The sequence below is a fragment of the Crocuta crocuta genome, unplaced genomic scaffold (assembly GCF_008692635.1).
Source record: "Crocuta crocuta isolate KB4526 unplaced genomic scaffold, BGI_CrCroc_1.0 scaffold408, whole genome shotgun sequence".
NCBI classification, from domain to species: Eukaryota; Metazoa; Chordata; class Mammalia; order Carnivora; family Hyaenidae; genus Crocuta; species Crocuta crocuta.
Window position 1 is genome coordinate 5,008,469 of NW_027527444.1, and position 6,281 is coordinate 5,014,749.

At 62.6% G+C, this 6,281-nt stretch overlaps 1 protein-coding gene and 1 long non-coding RNA gene across 2 annotated transcripts in view; one reads left to right on the forward strand and one right to left on the reverse strand.

Moving 5' to 3' along the window:
* Positions 1-6,281, reverse strand: part of PTPRN2 (protein tyrosine phosphatase receptor type N2) — a 639,986-nt gene that overhangs the window by 169,870 nt on the left and 463,835 nt on the right. The window lies entirely within an intron of this gene.
* Positions 155-5,346, forward strand: LOC144229749 (uncharacterized). The gene is made up of 3 exons (XR_013334594.1): positions 155-284; positions 4,868-4,921; positions 5,275-5,346. It is a non-coding gene; the product is annotated as an uncharacterized LOC144229749 (long non-coding RNA).

Genomic DNA, 6,281 nt, shown 5'->3' on the forward strand with positions numbered 1-6,281 from the left:
CCCTCCGTCCTCCGTCCTCCGTCCTCCCGCTGGGCGCTGCTCGGGGCCGTGAACGCGCCCCTCCCGCCGGTGCCCCTCCCCCCTCCGCCGCAGATTCTGAGTTCCGGCCAAAGTGGCATCACGGAGGCTGACGTCACCTTTGCTCAGGGCGCCTGGTTCCCCGTGATTTTCAAGATATCGGAAACAACAAAGCAAGGCCTCCCTCATGGGATTCAGATTCCTACCGCGGACCTTTCAGAGGAAAGGCTGGTGGGTCCCTGCGCGGGAGTTCCCGGGAGGGTGAGGTGAGACCGCGGGTGAGGTGAGGTGAGACGGGCTGGGTGAGGTGAGTGAGGTGAGAGGGGAGATGGTGGGTGAGGTGAGACGGCGGGTGAGGTGAGAGGGGAGATGGTGGGTGAGGTGAGACGGCGGGTGAGGTGAGAGGGGAGATGGTGGGTGAGGTGAGACGGCGGGTGAGGTGAGAGGGGAGATGGTGGGTGAGGTGAGACGGCGGGTGAGGTGAGAGGGGAGATGGTGGGTGAGGTGAGACGGCGGGTGAGGTGAGAGGTGAGACGGGCCGGGTCACGTGGCCTCCTGGCCCGGCCAGTGGACGCTAGTGCCCAGCTCGTCCACTGTGGGCCCACGCCCCTGCGCCCCTGTAGGGAGGGCGGGCGCACACACTGACCTCCTCCGGGTCGGTGCCCGGGGCACAGAGGCCCACCGGCCTGTCCCCTCACCTTCCAGTCTCCCGAGACAGGCACGGTGGGACTTATGCGTGTGCGGCCAGGGCGGGCACGGAGTTCAGGGCGCGTCTGCAGGGCGGACAGACAGCCTTTCACCGGCGAGGGGGGCACGCTGCCGGGCCCGGGTCACGGAGGAGGAGGAGGGAAACGTCTGCCATCGGGATGGAGGATCCCCGCCCAACGTGGATCCCAGGAGCAGCGCTGCTACGGGGCGCGCGCCGCGGGCAGGGGTGCCGGCGGTTCCTGCTCCCGCCTCCCCACCCGCCTCCCGTCTGCCTGGAGGAGGCCCCTCGTACCCTGCCCGGCGCGGCTCCCTCCCGTTCACCCCTGCTCACCCTTCTGCAGCCGCTGCCGCGAGGCAGGCGCCAGGCCCAGACAGTGCCGCTTGGGGCCAGTGGGCGTGGGAACTGGCGCCGTGTCCCCGTCCCCACCCACTGCTGGGAGGCCAGCGGGAAGAGGGAGCGTGGCCTCTGCGCAGGAGCCGTCATCAGAGGAAACTCGCTCCAGAGCAGAGGGTCCTCGTCCAGGGACGGGAGCCTGTCGTCTGTGAATTTTCCGACAGCTTCCATCCATGACGGGGCTTACGGCCCCTCTTCTCCCAAATTAGGACCCAGAGCCCCTCAGTCAGGCAGCAGCTCAGTGTCTGCCGCCCGAGGTCTGCGAGGACGGTCCTCGCTTTCCTCTGCTGGTCCAGGCTCTCCCAGGGCTTCCCACCAAGGCCAGGTGCGCGCACCCAATCCTGAGCAGCCCCCTCCTTCTGATCAGCACATGCGCCATCGGACAGCCGGTTGCCAGGCTCCCCTGGCCCTGAGCCAATGCATCCCTGCCCTGGCGGCCGCCTGACCCCTCGGGAGTGGTGTGGCTCCCAGAGGTGAGGATCTAGGGAGCCCTCAGGGCGAGAGGCTCAGTCTCACACAGCTCCCCCCGACCAAGGTGGTGACCAGGTTGAGGGGCTGGAGTGATCAGCTGCCTCCCAATCACAAGGGCGAGAGGCCCAGAGGCCCCTGGCGCTGCCCCTGAGAAATCAATGAAGCCTGACCAAGTGAGTCTTCCAGACTCACCTGCCCAGGGCGAAGGGCAAAGGACAGTCAGCTCTTAGCGGGGTTGTTGGTGATGCTTATACAGCCAAGATGTAGGGAGAGCTGGGGGTGGAGGCTGGGGTGGAGGCCAGAGGTGGAGGCCAGCCTCTCCCTGAAGGTCTCTGCCCTTTTGCCCTGAGTGCACGGAGCCACAACGGCTGAACGGAGCAGAGTGCCTGGGCATGTGACAGCTTGGTGACGGGGAGCCGACTACAAAAGGGCAGCTCTGGACGAAGCACAGGCGCACACCCTGCCCGGCCTGGCTGGACGCAAGCTCCCAGCACAGTGAGAGAGCCAAAAAGTGCATCCTGGGCCTGCGATGAAGCTTCCACACAAATTGGGGTGGGGGGGCTGGCAAATCCCGTCAACTTTCCAACAAATTTACATAAATATCCACATTAGATTCAGGATGGAACAGTGGTCACTGTGTTACTGTGTCTCTGCCACGGAAAGGGCCACGGCTTTTCTTGTCCCCACGGACTTTCCCATCCATGGATGCTCCAAGCAAACCATTCTCACCGACGCTCACGTGCTCTGCCAGATGGCCGCGTCACGCAGAACATGAGCGCTGCCACCTCAGGAGGGCACACGGGATTCAGCGCCGATGGCCCGAGTCCCTGGGGTTTATCAGAGACTCCGATGTGGGGGTCACGGTCCCTGCCCCTGGAAGCGCAGAGAAGACTCAGACACTACTTTGCTCTCAAAAGGAAGAAACTATACCCGAGCAGACACATCTCCAAAGCAGACACCCGGACGCCCACCAACACGGGAAAGGGGGTCCAACGTCTCATCGTCAGGACATGCAGACCAGATCCACGGTGAGATCCACCCCACACCTGTCGGGACGGCCAGTCCCCAAACCACAAGACACAAGAGGCGTTGGCGAGGATGCAGAGAAAGGGGGCCCTCGGCACCGCTGGTGGGGGTGCGAGCCGGCGCAGCCGCGCTGGGAAATGGTGCGGAGGGTCCTCAGTAAGTTGAAAGCAGAACTACCCTACAACCCAGCAACTGCACTACTAGGTATTTATCCGAAGAATATGAAAACGCTAATTCAAAAAGATAAGTGCACCCTGTTTACTGTGGCACTGCTGACAATCGTCACACTATGGAAACATAGTCCACGTGTCCATGGACTGATAAGCAGATCAAGAGGATGTGGTTTATATACAATAGACTCTTACTCAGCTACGGAACATTGGACGAAACCTCGGCGTTTGCAATGACGTGGATGGATCTGGAGTGTATTATACCAAGGGAAACAAGTCTGTGAGAGAAAGACAAATATTGTGCGATTTCACTCACGTGTGGACTTTAAGAAACAAAACAAACGAATAAACAAGAAAAAAAAAAGACAGAAACCAGACTCTTAACTCTTGGGAATAAACTGGTGGTCACCAGAGGGGAGGGGTGAGCAGTGGTGACCCAGGGACTGAGGAGGGCACCAGCTGATGTACGGAAGTGCCCGGTCACCCATCTGCACAGTGGAAACCAGCAGTTGTCGCATGGTGACACAGGGCAGTTTGAAAAGGACGAAGACTCTAGCTGGAGTCGGGACGCAATTAACTGGACTGATCTCACAGAGGAAGAATCGATCTGGAGTATGTTGTAAGCATGGTCCAGACAGACCCACAGAGCAGTGACAGGACACGTCACGGGAGGGGACTGTCCAGGAGCTACTGCTTGGGCCCAAGTGCTTGGGATGTAAGAGCGCCCAAACCCCAACCCTCACGGCCGTCCGCCTCTCTGCCATCGTAATAACAATGGAAGAAGCAAGCCCTGGAGAGCTTCCCATCCTCTGGTTTCTGTGGAATGTGCAGGATCGGGGAAGCCTTGGGAATGGAATTAAATGTGACACTGAATTAACCGACGTGCAAAACATAAACTCAGCCCCAACGAACATCTTACTGCAGACTCACCGTCAACACTAAGGCTGCTCCTCACGAAGCAGAAGAACCATGGCCTCGTTGCTGGCGTGGCATGGTGACCGTGTGGGACCCACCCCCCCCACGGGGACAGGCCACCGGGCCGTCAGCTAATGGAGCCGTGGCCGTGGGATGGTCCCTTGTGGGACAAGCGACTCTATACGGAGTCGCTCCACGGTCCAGACGGGATGGGGAGCAGAGGGCAGCCGGAGGCGCTGCGGGACGTGGGGTGAGCGAGGCCAGGCTTCCTTTCCGGGCAGGAAGGTGTGTGGTCACTGGCTGGGTGGAGGCCACGTGGGGCGCAGGCAGAGTGCCTCTGGTTTTGGTTCCTTGGCTCAGGATCTTCCGAGATTCTGACTTCACATCTCTGCCTCATTTGTTAAGAGTAGCGGCTGAGAGTACACACTTCCTCCACATTCATCTGCGTCCTTGACAGAACCGCTAACGATAGAACCTGCACGCGCCCACGGCAAAGCCCAACTGTTGCCCTCGGCCGCTGACTAGCTCCGTCGGCTACCCAGCCGTCTGTAAGCTGCCTGACCGTGCCCACGACTGCTTCCCTGGGGATGAAGTGATCTGGCGAGCGCCTTCTGAACCTCCAGCGGTACCAGTACTGAACGGTAGTACTGTCTGAACGTGAAACAGTGGAGCGAGCCGCCTGACGTGACTCACACCTCGTGAGCCCGCGAGGGCACCTCTGCTCACCCGATCCTTCCCAGGACCTCACCCGCACTCTCGAAACGCCGGGCTCTCCCCGCTCGCCTGTCGGCTTTCCGAACTCCGTGCTCTTGAGAACTTCGCCCTCACCGGGTCTGTGTCTGAGCAGCACCCCAGCCTCTCCACCACCAAGGATGGCTCCCCTATCCCGTCAGGGGGTTGTCTTAGTCCTGCGAAGCCCACCCTCACGGACGCCCGTGGCCTCTCGCCGTGCTCGGCCTCCACGGTCCTCCTTTCTCTGGAGGAAGAGAGGGAGCGGAGTCGCCCGTCTCCCTGGGCCCGTGTCGCGGGCACGTCTTTGCGGGCAGGCGTCTCTGCTCCTCTCTTGCTGTGGTCACAGTTCTAGCGCTCCCGCAGGCTCTCGAGCCAACACTTGGGCAGCCACCACTGCCAGGCGCGGCAGGATCGACTTCCTACTCTCTCTCAGCAGACGGACGCTTCGCCCCCGAGATGCTGACCCTGGACTCGGCTTGCCTCACAGGTGAGGGTCCCTGTAAGACGGAGCAGAGACTCTTCGGGGAATCCTGCACGGGGTGGCTTCCCTTCCTCACCTCTTCCGGTGCCTGTCTGCCTCCCACCCCCTCCCCACGCAGGCAGAAAGACGGCCCTGTTTGAATTGTGAGGAGGGGGCACCTCAAGGGGTGGAGGCTCCACGGTGCCCGTGGGATGGGCTCCCGGGCCTGACCGGGAACAGGGGCGCTGCCCACAGCCACCTCTGGACCCTCAGCTCTGACCGGGTGGGGGTTTCCGTCCGGCAAGTGCCCCCCAGACCCCACCTCTAGGAGCACAGCCGGGGGCCACAGCCGCCAAGCCAGCTTTCTTATCGTTATCCAGAAACGTTTCTACGTGTCCCTGCTTCTTCCTCTGGTTCCGTTCGTCTCCGTCCTCACTGGTGTCCCCCGTGCGTCACACTGAGCTGATTGCTGACATGGAAGCAATCGGGCTGTAAAGTGTGACGGACGCCTCTCTGCTCTGCTCTGCGCAAGTCCAGGCAGCGGACCGTGGGGGGCTGAGCGTGGGGCTGTCACCTGCTCCCCTCGGGCACGTCTGCTCCTCTGTGGGGTCGCGTCTGCCTACCACGTGCGTCCTTGTCTCACGGCCCTCTCCTGAGAACGCAGCTGTCCACGCGGCCGAGGGCACGCCCCGCGCCNACAATCGGGCTGTAAAGTATGACGGACGCCTCTCTGCTCTGCGCAAGTCCAGGCAGCGGACCGTGGGGGGCTGAGCGTGGGGCTGTCACCTGCTCCCCTCGGGCACGTCTGCTCCTCTGTGGGGTCGCGTCTGCCTACCACGTGCGTCCTTGTCTCACGGCCCTCTCCTGAGAACGCAGCTGTCCACGCGGCCGAGGGCACGCCCCGCGCCCTCCCCCCAGCGCCCACGTCCAGAGATGTGACCACACGGTGACCTCCAGTCCTTCTGGTCCTTCACCCCGTGACCGCCCCGTGCTGTTCATTCGTTCCCACGTCTCAGACAGTGGGTTTCCGTGGCTGGCACGCCGGCTCCTGTGTGGAGTGCCACTCAGGGAAGTGGGCCGGGTCTGCCCAGCTGGGGCTTCTGAGGAGGAAACTGCCTGGGGCTCCTCTGCCAGCCCCGCTCAGCTCAGCTCTGCAGGCCCCCCCTGCTCCCTCCCGCTCCCTTCTCTGCACCCGCCCCCGCCCACATGCCCTGGGGACCGGCTGCCCTCGCCCCGGAGCTCGGTGCCCTCCCCTCCTTCCCCGACACATGACTGGCCCTTGGCTTGGCCTCCCCGCCCTTCAGGTGTGGCTCACTCAGGTGCTGTCGCCAGCGTCCCGTCCCGAGCTCGGTGGCTGTGGGGACTCGCGTCTGGCCCTGGAGCACCT